The following is a 16,793-nucleotide window of genomic DNA, read 5'->3' as shown; positions in this document are numbered from 1 at the left end:
TGTTTGTATTTATTTTTGTCTGTAATTATTCTTTAAACTAGATGATATTTATGCAACTCTATAATAATATTTTTTTTTACAAAACAAATTATTTTCTTGGAAAATGTAAGTTAAAGTGGACTGAAAGGAAAATGGTAAAAATTTGATTAGAGCAATAATCATCAAAGATTTAGAAAAAAAGCTTTCAGTGTAATCAAAGGTCCATTTTCCTATTATGTTCCATTTATGTAAGTTAAAATACTTCTGATAAATTTTATCCTATATTTTTTAAAACTTGAAAGAGGAAAAGTACCTAAAGTATATGATAATGCAATAATAGCCTAGATTTTTGTGCTCTACTGAAAAAAAAAAAAAGTTACAGATCTTCTTCAACTATTAGCATTAATACAAAATGATAAATGAAATAGAAGTAATTAATCAATAATTATCTGGTCAAAGAGAATTTACTATAGTAACAGAATTATTTAAGATCATATAAGTTTTAATATAATTTATCATATCATCTGTTCATAGGAAAATTACAATAAAAATTAACAATTCTAAATATGTATTGGTTCTATTTACATATGTGTGTTAACATATTCTCTGGAAATGTATTTTATTTATTTTCCAAATTCTAAAATATATTTAAATTATTTGCAACAAAGTTCTTTTCTAGGAATCTATGCTACATAAGTAAAAATATTCTAAAAGCTGGGCATCAATTCTTAATTTAAAAAAAATGCTAATATGGATTAAATGAATTGTAATAGATAATAATGTATTATTTTAGTATATCTGCTTATAATAGAATTGTATGAAGAGATTAAGTATTGTAGCCATGTTGCAAAAGAAGATTCAATGACTAAGGAATACGTTTAGTTTACATAGCACAGAAATAGAGGCAGATGGGTGAATAGCAGACGAAGCTATCTTTGTAAAACAAGTTAACAAGTGAACTGTCTGCTGTAGACATGTAGATGGGCAGAGGAGAATGACCCTCCCCCCAAAAAAGGTCAAGTAAATGGTATTTTTTTCCTCAGGGGTTGATTAGGCAATTTTAATTTACTTATTTGTTTTCAAAAGATCATATATACCATCTCTAAGTCAGATAAAATTTAAATGAATATTTTTAATTGATTACCTTGGTAACCAAGATAAGGATATCAATATAGCTATTAATAAGAATAATATAAAATAACAGACAGAAATTCAAAATGAACAGCTATGTTATCAACATCACTGATTCCTATCTTCTTCTATGCTGTACTTTATTAGTTACTACAAATGTAGATCTATGCTACATTATTATCACTCTCCATTGTGTTTTTTTCACCCAGCTCCACTTACAGAGCTATAAAACCTCACAGCCCACATAAAGAAAATCTACATATGTAAAAATGAAGCTAAACACTGTCCAAAAATTTTTCAGAATGCTTTGCTGTGTTTAGCACAGAATGTACTTTACAGAGGTTTGATGTAATACTGACAGCAGAAGTCCTTATTCCAATTTGATACTAGTATAATTTGTCATATAACTCTAGTCTTTTGCCTGCCATGCCTCAAATTTTTCACTTGACACTGCTTCTTTATGGAATATTCACAATGTGACTGAAAATTGGCATGTTTTCAGTTCTTCAGAATACTGTTGACATATAACTGTCCATTTTTCCTTTATTTTAATTTTAAATGTCTCATGTTTATAAATAGGTTAGCTGTAAAATGGACTAGTGTTTGTATAATCACCAACAGTTTGCCAGTATTCAATTCCCTTCATTTTATTCCTCTGAGGATTAAATTCTTGTGGTCCTGACTACGACGCTATTAGATTAGAAACCAATTACAAAAAAAAAAGCGTTAAAAAACACAAACACATGGAGATTAAACAATATGTTATTAGATGACTAATTGATCACAGAAGAAATCAAAGAGGACATCAAATCCTGAACAAAATACTAATAAGCAGAATTCAACAACACATGGTGTATGATCAATCCCAATTGATCATACACCATGATCAAGTGGGATTTATCCCTGGGATGCAAGGATTCTTCAATATAAGCAAATCAAAGCAATGTGATAAACCACATTAACAAATTAAGGAACAAAAATCATCTCAATAGATGCAGAAAAAGCTTTTGACAAAATTCAACACATATTTATGATAAAAACTCTCCAGAAAATGGGCATAGAGGGAACCTACCTTAACATAATAAAGGCTGCATATGAAAAACCCACAGCAAGCATCACACTCAGTAGCAAAAAATTGAAAGCATTTCCAATAAGATCAGGAACAAGACAAGGATGTCCACTTGTGCCACTCTTATTCGACATAGTTTTGGAAGTCCTAACCACGGCAATCAAACAGGGAAAAGTAATAAAAGGAATACAAATTGGCAAAGACGAAGTAAAACTGTCACTGTTTGCAGATGACATGATACTATACATAGAAAATGCTAAAGATGCCACCAGAAAACTACTAGAACTAATCAATGAATTTGATAAGGCTGCAGGACAAAAAATTAATGCACAGAAATCTCTGGTATTCCTACACACCAACAATGAAAAATCAGAAAGAGAAATTAAGGAAACAATCTCATTTACCATCACAACAAAAACAATAAAATACCTAGGAAAAAACCTGCCTAAGGAGGCAAAAGACTTGTACTCAGAACTCTAAAACACTGAAGAAAGAAATCAAAGATGACATAAACAGGGAGAGGAGGAACCAAGATGGTGGAGTAGAAGGACGTGCTCTCACTCTCTCTTGCAAGTACACCAGAATCACAACTAGCTGCTGGACAATCATCGACAGGAAGACACTGGAACTCACCAAAAAAGATACCCCACATCCAAAGACAAAGGAGAAGCCACAATGAGATGGTAGGAGGGGCACAATCACAGTAAAATCAAATCCCATAACTGGTGGGTGGGTGGCCCACAGACTGGCAAACACTTATACCACAGAAGTCCACACACTGGAGTGAAGGTTCTGAGCCCCACGTCAGGCTTCACAACCTGGGGGTCCGGCAACAGCAGGAGGAATTCTTAGAGAATCAGATTTTGAAGCCTAGTGGGAATTGATTGCAGGACTTCGACAGGACTGGGGGAAAAAGAGACTCCACTCTTGGAAGGCACACACAAAGTAGTGTGCACATTGGGATCCAGGGGGAGGAGCAGTGACCCTGGAGGAGACTGAACCAGACCTACCTGTTAGTGCTAGAGGGTCTCCTGCAGAAGCAAGTGGTGGCTCTCTTTCACCATGGGGACAAGGACACTGGCAGCAGAAGTTCTGGAAATTACTCCTAGGTCTGAGCCCTCCCAGAGTCTTTCATTAGCCCCACCAAAGAGCCCAGGTAGGCTCCAGTGTTGGGTAGCCTCAGGCCAAAAAACCAATAGGGAGGGAACCCAGCCCCACCCATCAACAGTCAAGTGGATTAAAGTTTTACTGAGCTCTGACCACCAGAGCAACAGTCAGCTCTACCCACCACCAGTCTCTCCCATCAAGCCTCTTAGATAGCCTCATCTACCAGAGGGCAGACAGCAGAAGCAAGAACTACAATCCCGCAGCCTGTGGAACAAAAACCAAATTCACAGAAAGATAGACAAGATGAAAAGGCAGAGGGCTATATACCAGATGAAGGAACAAGATAAAACCCCAGAAAAACAAATAAATGAAGTGGATATAGGCAACCTTCCAGAAAAAGAATTCAGAATAATGATAGTGAAGATGATCAAAAACCTCGGAAAAAGAATGGAGGCAAAGATTGAGAAGATGCAAGAAATGTTTAACAAAGACCTAGAAGAATTAAAGAACAAACAAACAGGTATGAACAATAAAATAACTGAAACAAAAACTACACTAGAAGGAATCAATAGCAGAATAACTGAGGCAGAAGAACGGATAAGTGACCTGGAAGACAGAATGGTGGAATTCACTGCTGCGGAACAGACTAAAGAAAAAAGAATGAAAAGAAATGAAGACAGCCTCTGGGACAACATTAAACACAACATCATTTGCATTATAGGGGTCCCAGAAGGAGAAGAGAGAGAGAAAGGACCAGAGAAAATACTTGAAGAGATTATAGTCAAAAACTTCCCTAACATGGGAAAGGAAATAGCTACCCAAGTCCAGGAAGAGCAGAGAGTCCCATACAGGGTAAACCCAAGGAGAAACATGCCGAGACACATAGTAATCAAATTGGCAAAAATTAAAGACAAATTATTGAAAGCAGCAAGGGAAAAATGACAAATAACATACAAGGGAACTCCCATAAGGTTAACAGCTGATTTCTCAGCAGAAACTCTACAAGCCAGAAGGGAGTGGCATGATACACTTAAAGTGATGAAAGGGAAGAACCTACAAGCAAGATTACTCTACCCGGCAAGGATCTCATTTAGATTTGATGGAGAAATCAAAAGCTTTACAGACAAGCAAAAGCTAAGAGAATTCAGCACCACCAAACCAGCTCTACAACAAATACTAAAGGAACTTCTCTAAGTGGGAAATACAAGAGTAGAAAAGGACCTACAATAACAAACCAAAAACTATTAAGAAAATGGTAATAGGAACATACTTATCAATAATTACCTTAAATGTGAATGGATTAAATGCTCCAACCAAAAGACACAGGCTTGCTGAATGGATACAAAAGCAAGACCCATATATATGCTGTCTACAAGAGACCCACTTCAGACCTAGGGACACATACAGACTGAAAGTGAGGGGATGGAAAAACATATTCCATGCAAATGGAAATCAAAAGAAAGCTGGAGTAGCTATATTCATATCAGATAAAATAGACTTTAAAATAAAGAATATTACAAGAGACAAGGAAGGACACTACATAATGATCAAGGGATCAATCCAAGAAGAAGATATAACAATTACAAATATATATGCACCCAAAATGGGAGCACCTCAATACATAGGCAAGTGCTAACAGCTATAAAAGAGGAAATCGACAGTAACACAATAATAGTGGGAGACTTTAATACCTCACTTACGCCAATGGACAGATCATCCAAAATGAAAATAAATTAGGAAACAGAAGCTTTAAGTGACACAATAGACCAGATAGATTTAATTGATATTTATAGGACATTCCATCCAAAAACAGCAGATTACACTTTCTTCTCAGGTGCGCAAGGAACATTCTCAAGGATACATCACATCTTAGGTCACAAATCAAGCCTCAGTAAATTTTTTTTAAAAAATAATTTATTTATTTATTTTTTTGGCTGTGTTGGGTCTTCGTTTCTGTGCAAGGGCTTCCTCTAGTTGTGGCAAGTGGGGGTCACTCTTCATCGCGGCCTCTCTTGTTGCAGGGCACAGGCTCCAGATGCGCAGGCTCAGTAGTTGTGGCTCACTGGCCTAGTTGCTCTGCGACATGTGGGATCTTCCCAGACCAGGGCTCGAGCCCATGTCCCCTGCATTAGCAGGCAGATTCTCAACCACTGCACCACCAGGGAAGCCAAGCCTCAGTAAATTTCAGAAAATTGAAATCATATCAAGCATCTTTTCTGACCACAATGCTATGAGGTTAGAAATGAATTACAGGAAAAAAAACGTAAAAAGAAAAAAAAAACCACATGGAGGCTAAACAATATGTTACTAAATAACAAAGAGATCCATGAAGAGATCAAAGAGGAAATCAAAAAATACCTAGAGACAAATGACAATGAAAACACGATGATCCAAAACCTATGGGATGCAGCAAAAGGAGTTCTAAGAGGGAAGTTTATAGCTATACAAGCCTACCTCAAGAAACAAGAAAAATCTGAAGTAAACAATCTAAACTTACACCTAAAGGAACTAGAGAAATAAGAATAAACAAACCCAAAGTGGGCAGAAGGAAAGAAATCATAAAGATCAGAGCAGAAATAAGTGAAATAGAAACAAAGAAAACAATAGCAAAGATGAATAAAACTAAAAGCTGGTTCTTTGAGAAGATAAACAAAGTTGATAAACCATTAGCCAGACTCATCAAGAAAAAGAGGGAGAGGACTCAAATCAATAAAATTAGAAATGAAAAAGGGGAAGTTACAACAGACACCGCAGAAATACAAAGCATCCTAAGAGACTACTACTAGCAACTCTATGCCAATAAAATGGACAACCTGGAAGAAATAGACAAATTCTTAGAAAGGTATAACCTTCCAAGACTGAACCAGGAAGAAACCAAAAATATGAACACACCAATCACAAGTAATGAAATTGAAACTGTGATTAAGAATTTTCCAACAAACAAACGTCCAGGACCAGATGGCTTCACAAGTGAATTCTATCAAACATTTAGAGAAGAGCTAACACCCATCCGTCTCAAACTCTTCCAACAAATTGCAGAGGAAGGAAGACTCCTAAACTCATTCTATGAGGCCACCATCACCCTGATACCAAAACCAGAAAAAGATACTACAAAAAAAGAAAATTACTGACCTATATCACTAATGAATAGAGATGCAAAAATCCTAACAAAATACTAGCAAACAGAATCCAACAACACATTAAAAGGATCATACACCACGATCAAGTGGGATTTATCCCAGGGACGCAAGGATTCTTCAGTATATGCAAATCAATCAATGTGATACAGAATATTAACAAATTGAAGAATAAAAACCATATGATCATCTCAATACATGCAGAAATAGCTTTTGAAAAAATTCAACACCCATCTATGATAAAAAACTCTCCAGAAAGTGGGCATAGAGGGAACCTACATCAACATATTAAAGGCCATATATGACAAACGCACAACAAACATCATTCTCAATGGTTAAGAACTGAAAGCATTTCCTCTAAGATCAGGAAGGAGACAAGGATATCCACTCTCACCACTATTATTCAACATAGTTTTGGAAGTCTTAGCCATGGCAATCAGAGAAGAAAAAGAAATAAAAGCAATACAAATTGGAAAATAAGAAGTAAAACTGTCACTGTTTGCAGATGACATGATACTATACATAGAGAATCCTAAAAATGCCACCAGAAAACTACTAGAGCTAATCAATGAATTTGGTAAAGTTGCAGGATACAAAATTAATGCACAGAAATCTCTTACATTCCTATACACTAATGATGAAAAAACTGAAAGAGAAATTATGGAAACACTCCCATTTACCATTGCAACAAAAAGAATAAAATACCTAGGAATAAACCTACCTAGGGAGACAAAAGACCTGTATGCAGAAAACTATAAGACACTGATGAAAGAAATTAAAGATGATACCAACAGATGGAGAGATATACCATGTTCTTGGATTGGAAGAATCAATATTGTGAAAATGACTATACTACCCAAAGCAATCTACAAATCCAATGCAATCCTTATCAAATTACCAATGTCATTTTTTATGGAACTAGAACAAATCATCTTAAAATTTGTATGGAGACACAAAAGACCCCAAATAGCCAAAGCAGTCTTGAGGGAAAAAAACGGAGCTGGAGGAATCAGATTCCCTGATTTCAGACTATACTACAAAGCTACAGTAATCAAGACAATATGGTACTGGCACAAAAACAGAAATATAGATCAATGGAACAAGATAGAAAGCCCAGAGATAAACCCACGCACCTAAGGTAAAATAATCTATGACAAAGGAGGCAAAGATATACAATGGAGAAAAGACAGTCTCTTCAATAAGTTGTGCTGGGAAAACTGGACACCTACATGTAAAAGAATGAAATTAGAACACTCCCTAACACCATACACAAAAATAAACTCAAAATGGATTCAAGACCTAAATGTAAGACTGGATACTATAAAACTCTTAGAGGAAAACATAGGAAGAACAATCTTTGTCATAAATCACAGCAAGATCTTTTTTGATCCACTTCCTAGAGTAATGGAAATAAAAACAAAAATAAACAAATGGGACCTAATGAAACTTCAAAGCTTTTGCACAGCAAAGGAAACCATAAACAAGACGAAAAGACAACCCTCAGAATGGGAGAAAATATTTGCAAATGAATCAACAGACAAAGTATTAATCTCCAAAATATATAAACAGCTCATGCAGCTCAATATTAAAGAAAGAAACAACCCAATCCATAAATGGGCAGAAGACCTAAATAGACATTTCTCCTAAGAAGACATACAGATGGCCAAGAAGCACATGTAAAGCTGCTCAACATCACTAATCATTAGAGAAATGCAAATCAAAACTACAATGAGGTATCACCTCACACCAGTTAGAATGGGCATCATCAGAAAATCTACAAACAACAAATGCTGGAGAGGGTGTGGAGAAGAGGGAACCCTCTTGCACTGTTGGTGGGAATGTAAATTGATACAGCCACTATGGAGAACAGTATGGAGGTTCCTTGAAAACTAAAAATAGAATTACCATATGATCCAGCAATCCCACTACTGGGCATATACCCAGAGAAAACCATAATTCTAAAAGATATATGCACCCCAGTGTTCAGTGCAGCACTGTTTACAATAGCCAGGTTATGGAAACAACCTAAATGCCCATCAACAGACGAATGGATAAAGAAGATGTGGTACATATATACAATGGAATATTACTCAGCCCTAAAAAGGAATGAAATTGAGTCATTTGTTGTGACGTGGATGGATCTAGAGACTGTCATACATAGTGAATTAAGTCAGAAAGAGAAAAACAAATATCGTATATTAACGCATGTATGTGGAAACTAGAATAATGGTACAGATGAACAGGTTTGCAGGGTGGAAGTTGAGACACAGATGTAGAGAACAAACATATGGACACCAGGCGGGGAAAACCGCAGTGGGATGGGGATGGTGGTGTGCTGAATTGGTCGATTGGGATTGACATGTATACACTGATGTGTATAAAATTGATGACTAATAAGAACCTGCAGTGTAAAGTGTCAAACAAACAAAACAACTAATACTAAACTTTCTTTGGGTTATTTTATGGAAATATGTTAATATAAGTGTTTCAGACATTACATGAAATTTCTAAAAATATTATATGTTCTGGTATAATGTTATAAGTCATAATTCTAGTTATTACTTTAAAATTTATATCTCAGAAATAACTAAATTTCCTTGTCAATTGCATTATTATGAACTTTCATCAAATCTTTAACCATGGTCATTTTTAAGTCTTTTGTCATTTACAGACAGTTCTGGGTGTACTCTGATGCTTTTGCAAAAAAGTTCCTATAAAAGGGTTTCATCTTCAAGGAATTCATGGAAAAGACTCTGACAAGTACAGGTTTCTGGTAACTGACTATACTGCTGAACTGAATGAATAAGCATTTTCAGAACTCTAATGGAAAACTGATGAATTCTTAAAAGTGCTAACAAAAGATCAAGATGAAAAAAAAATTAATTACATGGGACTGAGTGAACTGATGAGGATGATTATAATTTTTGTGACTTTCTGTTTTAATAAAGAAAAAAAAATCGCACAAGGACTCAGAGGCAAAAAATATACAAATCAATTTTCACTGCAAAGTAAAGGAGCTGTTACAGTGGAGGATTACTGGACTGAATGTCAATATTATGACATAGTATGAGTGTGTTTCATGTTTGGTAATTGCAATCATTGTTGCTTTTGTTGTGGTCATACATTTACAAGGCTTGTTGTCAGTTTATTTATCTCTTGTAAAAATAAAATACAGTGTGTGTGTGTGGAAAAAAAAAGATGACATAAACAGATGGAGAAATATACCATGTTCTTGGATTGGAAGAATCAATATTGTGAAAATGACTATACTATCCAAAGCAATCTATGATTCAATGCAAATAGAACAACCAATGGCATTCTTCACAGAATTAGAACAAAATTTTTACAATTCATGTGGAAACACAAAAGACCCTGAATAGCAAAAGCAATCTTGAGAAAGAAAAATGGAATTGGAGGAATCAGGCTCCCCAACTTCATACTATACCACAAAGCTCAATAATCAAGACAGTATGGTACTGGCACAAAAACAGAGATATAGACCAATGGTATAGGATGGAATGCCCAGAGACAAACCCACGCACATATGATCACCTAATTTATGACAAAGGAGGCAAGAACATACAATGGAGAAAAGGCAGTCTCTTTAATAAGTGGTGCGGGGTAAACTGGACAGCTACATGTAAAAGAGTGAAACTAGAACTCTACCTAACATCATACACAAAAATAAACTCAAAATGGATTAAAGACCTAAATGTAAGACCAGACACTATAAAACTCTTAGAGGAAAACATAGGACAAGCACTCTTTGACATAAGCCACAGCAAGATCTTTTTTGACCCATCTCCTAGAGTAATGGAAATAAAAACAAAAATAAACAAATTGGACTTAAACTCAAAAGCTTTTGTACAGCAAAGGAAACCATAAACAAGACAAAAAGACAACCCTCAGAATGGGAGAAAATATTTGCAAATGAAATAACAGACAAAGGATTAATCTCCAAATTATACAAAGAGCTCATGGACTTCAATATCAAAAAAAACAAACAGGTTAAAAAATGGGCAGGGGGGCTTCCCTGGTGGTGCAGTGGTTGAGAATCTGCCTGCCAATGCAGGGGACACGGGTTCAAGCCCTGGTCTGGGAAGATTCCACATGCTGCGGAGCAACTAGGCCTGTGAGCCACAACTACTGAGCCTACGCATCTGGAGCCTGTGCTCCGCAACAAAAGAGGCCGCGATAGTGAGAGGCCCGTGCACCGTGATGAAGAGTGGCCCCCGCTTGCCGCAACTAGAGAAAGCCCTCGCAGAGAAACGAAGACCCAACACAGTCAAAAATAAATAAATAAATTAATTAATTAAAAAAAAAAAAAGAGAATGGGAGTGCATTTCACTGTCTGTGAATTAAAAAAAAAAAAAAAAAAAAAAACATGGGCAGAAGACCTAAATAGATATTTCACCAAGGAACACATACAGATGGCCAAGAGGCACAGGAAAAGATGCTCAACATTACTAATTATTAGAGAAGTGCAAATCAAAACTACAGTGACTTATCACCTCATTCCAGTCAGAATGGTCATTATCAAAATATCTAGAAACCATAAATGCTGGAAAGGGTGTGGTGAAAAGGGAACTCTCCTGCACTGCTGGTGGGAATGTAAATTGATACAACCACTATGGGAAAAAATAAGGAAGTTCCTTAAAATATGAAAAATAAAACTACCATATGACCCAGCAATCCCACTAACATATGACCCAGCATATACCCTGAGAAAACAAAAACCCAAAAATAGACGTGCCACAGTGTTCATTACAGCACTATTTACAATGGTAGGATATGGAACCAACCAAAATGTCCATCGAGAGATGAATGGATAAAGAAGATGTGGCACATATATACAATGGAATATTACTCAGCCATAAAAAGAAATGAAATTGAATTATTTGTAGTGAGGTGGATGGACCTAGAGTCTGTCATACAGAGTGAAGTAAGTCAGAAAGAGAAAAACAAATACCGTATGCTAACACATATAAAAGGAATCTAAAAAAAAAAAAAAATCGTTCTGATGAACCTAGGCCAGAGCAGGAATAAAGATGTAGACATAGAGAATGGACTTGAGGACATGGGGTGGGAGGGGGAAGCTGGGGTGAAGTGAGAGCGACGACATATATACACTACTGAATGTAAAATAGCTAGTGGGAAGCAGCAGCATAGCACAGGGAGATCATCTCAGTGCTTTGCGATAACCTACAGGGGTGGGATAGGGAGGTTGGGAGGGAGGCTCAAGAGGGAGGGGATATGGGGACATATGTATGCATATGGTTGATTCACTTTAGTGTACAACAGAAAGTAACAAAGTATTGTGAAGCAATTATACTCCTGTAGAGATCTATTTAAAGAAAAAAAAAAAATACACAGGGACAAATGACAATGAAAACACAATGATCCAAAACCTATGGGATGCAGCAAAAGCAGTTCTGAGAAGGAACTTTATAGCAATACAATCTCACCTCAGGGAACAAGAAAAATATCAAATAAACAACCTAACCATACACCTACAGAAAGTAGAGAAAGAAGAACAAACAAAACCCAAAGTTAGTAGAAGGAAAGAAATCATAAAGATCAGAGCAGAAATACAAGAAATAGACATGAAGAAAACAATAGCAAAGATGAATGAAAATGAAAGCTGGTTCTTTGAGAAGATAAAAAAAAAAAAAAAAAACTTTTAGCCAGACTCATTGAGTAAAAAAGGGAGAAGACTCAAATCAATAAAATTAAAAATGAAAAAGGAGAAGTTACAATGGACACCACAGAAATACAAAGGATCATAAGAGACTACTACAAGCAACTATATGCCAATAAAATAGACCAACTAGAAGAAATGGGCAAATTCTTAGAAATGCAAGGATTCTTCAATATTCACAAATCAATCAGTATGATACTCCACATTAACAAACCAAAGAATAAAAACCATATGATCATCTCAATGGATGCCGGAAAGGCTTTTGACAAAATTCAACACCCATTTATGATAAAAACTATCCAGAGAGTGGGCACAGAGGGAACCTATTTCAATATAATAAAAGCCATATATGACAAAGCCACAGAAAACATCATTCTCAATGGTGAAAAACTGAAAGCATTTCCTCTAAGATCAGGAACAAGACAAGTATGTCCACTCTCGCCACTATTGTTCAACATAGTTTTGGAAGTTTTAGCCACAGCAATAAGAGAAGAAAAAGAAATAAAAGGAATCCAAATCGGAAAAGAAGAAGTAAAACAGTTACTGTTTGCAGATAACAAACAGTCATCTTTACATCAAAAGTTACTATACATAAAAAATTCTAAAGATGTTACCAGAAAACTACTAGAGTTCATCAATGAATGTTTTAAAGATGCAGGATACAAAATTAATACACAGACATCTCTTGCATTTCTATACACTAACAATGAAAGATCAAAAAGAGAAATTAAGGGCTTCCCTGGTGACGCAGTGGTTGAGAGTCTGCCTGCCAATGCAGGGGACACGGGTTCGAGCCCTGGTCTGGGAAGATCCCACATGCCGCGGAGCAACTAGGCCCGTGAGCCACAACTACTGAGCCTGCGCGTCTGGAGCCTGTGCTCCGCAACAAGAGAGGCCACGATAGTGAGAGGCCCGTGCACTGCGATGAAGAGTGGCCCCCGTTCGCCGCAACTAGAGAAAGCCCTCGCACAGAAACGAAGACCCAACACAGCCAAAAATAAATAAATTAATTAATTAATTAAAAAAAAAAAAGAAAAACTCATAGCTAACATCTTAAAAAAAAAAAGAAAGAGAAATTAAGGAAACAATCCTATTTACCATTGAAACAAAAAGAGTAAAATACCTAGGAATAAGCCTACCTAAGGAGACAAAAGACCTATACCCAGATAAATATAAGATACTCATGAAAGAAATCAAATATAACACAGACAGAGAGATATACATTTTCTTGGATTGGAAGAATCAATATTGCCAAAATGACTATACCACCCAAAGCAATATATAGATTCAATACAATCCCTATCAAATTACAAATAGCACTTTTCATAGAATTAGAACAAATTTTTTTTAATTTTCATGGAAACACAGAACCCCTGAATAGACAATGCAATCCTGAGAAAGAAAAAAGGAACTGGAGGAATCAGGCTCCCTGACTTCAGACTTTACTACAGAGCTACAGTAATCAAAACAGCATGGTACTGGCACAGAAACAGAAATATAGATAAAAGGAACAGTATAGAAAGTCCAGAGATAAACCCATGCACATATGGCCACCTAGTCTATGACAAAGGAGGCAAGAATATACAATGGATAAAAGACAGTCTCTTCAATAAGTGGTGCTGGGAAGACTAGACAGCTACATGTAAGAGAATAAAATTAGAACACTCCCTAATACCATACACAAAAATAAACTCAAAATGGACTAAAGATCTAAATGTAAGGCTAGACACTATAAAACTCTTAGAGGAAAACATAGGCAGAACACTCTCTGACATAAATCGCAACAATACCTTTTTTGGTCCACCTCCTAGAGTTATGAAAATAAAAACAGAAATAAACAAATGGGACCTAATTAAACTTAAAAGCTTTTGCAAAACAAAGAAACCATAAACAAAATTAAAACACGACCCACATAATGGGAGAAAATATTTGCAAACGAATCAACTGGCAAGGGATTAATCTCCAAAATACACAAACAGCCCAAGCAACTTAATATCAAAAAAACAAACAACACAATCAAAAAACGGGCAGAAGATCTAAATAGACATTTCTCCAAAGAAGACACACAGATGGGCAAGAGGCACATGAAAAGATGCTCAATATTACCAATTATCAGAGAAATGAAAATCAAAAGTACAATGAGGTATCAACTCACACCGGTCAGAATGGCCATCATTAAACAATCTACAAACAATAAATGCTGGAGAGAGTGTGGAGAAAAGGGAACTGTCCTACACTGTTGGTGAGAATGTAAATTGGTATAGCCACTATGGAGAATAGTATGGAGGTTCCTTAAAAAACTAAAAATAGAGCTATGATATGACCCAGCAATTCCACTCCTGGGCATATATCTGGAGAAAACCATAATTAAAAAAGGTATATCCACTGCAATGTTCATTGTAACACTATTTATTATAGAGAGGACATGGAAGCAACCTAAATGTCCATTGACAGAGGAATGGATAAAGAAGAAGTGATACAGGGCTTCCCTGGTGGCGCAGTGGTTGAGAATCTGCCTGCCAATGCAGGGGACACGGGTTCGGGCCCTGGTCTGGGAGGATCCCACATGCCGCGGAGCGGCTGGGCCCGTGAGCCACAACTGCTGAGCTTGCGCGTCTGGAGCCTGTGCTCCGCAGCAGGAGAGGCCGCTACAGTGAGAGGCCAGCGCACCGCAATGAAGAGTGGCCCACGCTTGCTGCAACTGGAGAAAGCCCTCGCACAGAAACGAACACCCAACACAGTCATAAATAAATATATAAATAAATAAATAATTAAAAAAAAAAAAAAAAAAAAAAGAAGTGATACATTATACAATGGAACATTACTGAGCCATAAAAAAGAATGAAATTATGTCATTTGCAGCAACAGGGATAGACCTGGAGATTATCATACTGAGTGAAGTAAGTCAGACAGAGAACGACATATATCATATGATATTGCTTATATGTGGAATCTTAAAAAAAATGGTCCAAATGAACTTATTTACAAAACAGAAATAGAGTCACAGATGTAAAATATAAACTTATGGTTACCAGGGGAGAAAGGAGGGAGAGAGGGATAAATTGGGAGATTAGGACTGACATATACACACTACTACATATAAAATAGATAACTAATAAGGACCTACTGTATAGCACAGGGAACTCTACTCAATACTCTGTAATGGCCTATATGAAAAAAATCTAAAAAAGAGTGGATACATGTATATGTATAACTGATTCACTTTGCTGTACATCAGAAATTAACACAAAATTGTAAGGCAACTATAATAAAAATTTAAAAAAAGAGACTGCATTCACATTCACTCAGTGTGCTGCTTGAGAATTCTAAAATTATGACTATAGGACCAAAATTACTATTTAAAAAAATCCAAATTAAAAACTTTTATTGGAGTTGGTGTTTCTTAATTTGCTCTGATTTGTAAAGCATTTTAAATTGTGAGTAAGAAGTGTTATATAAATACAAATAATTGACTGAAAGATAGGTTGTTATAGATTAGTGAACAGGAAGTCAACAGTTATTAACAGAAATTATATTAGAAACAAAAATTCTTCCTAGAGAATAGTAAAAATCAAAATACCTCAAACACCTCTAAATCAAAAATTCAGTTACTAAAACACCCACCAAAATTGTATATATTTAAAAACAATAACAGCAAATATATTCTTAAACAGACAATTCAAATTACAGAAAATTTAATGGATATTCAACTTAAATATTTTGTATTGAATATAAAATCACAGAGCAACAAACATCTTGAACTTTGTTACCTTGCTATTTACCAGCAGAATTATAACTTAAACCTGGTCATTCCAGTTTCCAATTCAATATTTTCTGGACAAAATATACTTGAATTTAGATAGAATAAGAGATAAAACAATTAAAATTCTAATTTTAATGTATTTTTAAAAACACACAATATCATCAATGACATTATTAAAAGGGACTGTGATTTTTTTTCTTTAAAAAAATGTGGTTCAATGAAATGTTCTGTGACATCTCTCTCTTTCTCTCTCTCCCTCCATCCCTCCCTCTCTCCCTCTCCCTCTCCACCAGATTTTTATTAGCTGGAACTGAGCACCTGAAAAAAAAAAAGGCTTTGAAATGTTGATATTAAACATTTTCATTAAAAAAGGGGTGGGGAGTAAATTACTTTTTCACTGAAGTCTTCTAAGATCAGAACATTTAAATGTTTGCAATGGGTTGATAATCTTTAAAAAAAAAACTGCAATTAGTCTAAATTCTAATGAAAATATATCTAATGTGATTATGTTCACAGTATTTAAAAATAATAGAAGTATGTTTTTCTCCTGATTAGCTTCTTGTATATATGTTGTCTAAGCCAGACTAGATTAAAATGGGTTCTCTTTAGGACAAAATATTTACTAATGCAAAGGGTCACTTTAGGCTTCACTAAAAGAACAATTTAGTATTTGGGATGTTTGTGCACATGCACAAAACATTCACCATTGTGCTTCTACTCTACAGTGGGGACTAGTCCAGATTTTTCTCAGCAAAAGGATTCTTGTTCACTGAGCCCCCTTTCATTGCCTGTTTATTTCTACCAATGTTGTCATTTTTCAGAGGTTTAAAAATGCTGAATTATGAAATCAATGGAATATTGGTTTCATCTGGTTTTGGACAAACTACCACTCTATTTTAAGAATTAGAC

Source organism: Balaenoptera musculus, chromosome 4, assembly GCF_009873245.2.
Source record: "Balaenoptera musculus isolate JJ_BM4_2016_0621 chromosome 4, mBalMus1.pri.v3, whole genome shotgun sequence".
Lineage (NCBI taxonomy): Eukaryota > Metazoa > Chordata > Mammalia > Artiodactyla > Balaenopteridae > Balaenoptera > Balaenoptera musculus.
The sequence above is the reverse complement of the archived record's forward strand: the minus strand, read 5'-3'. Positions refer to the sequence as shown.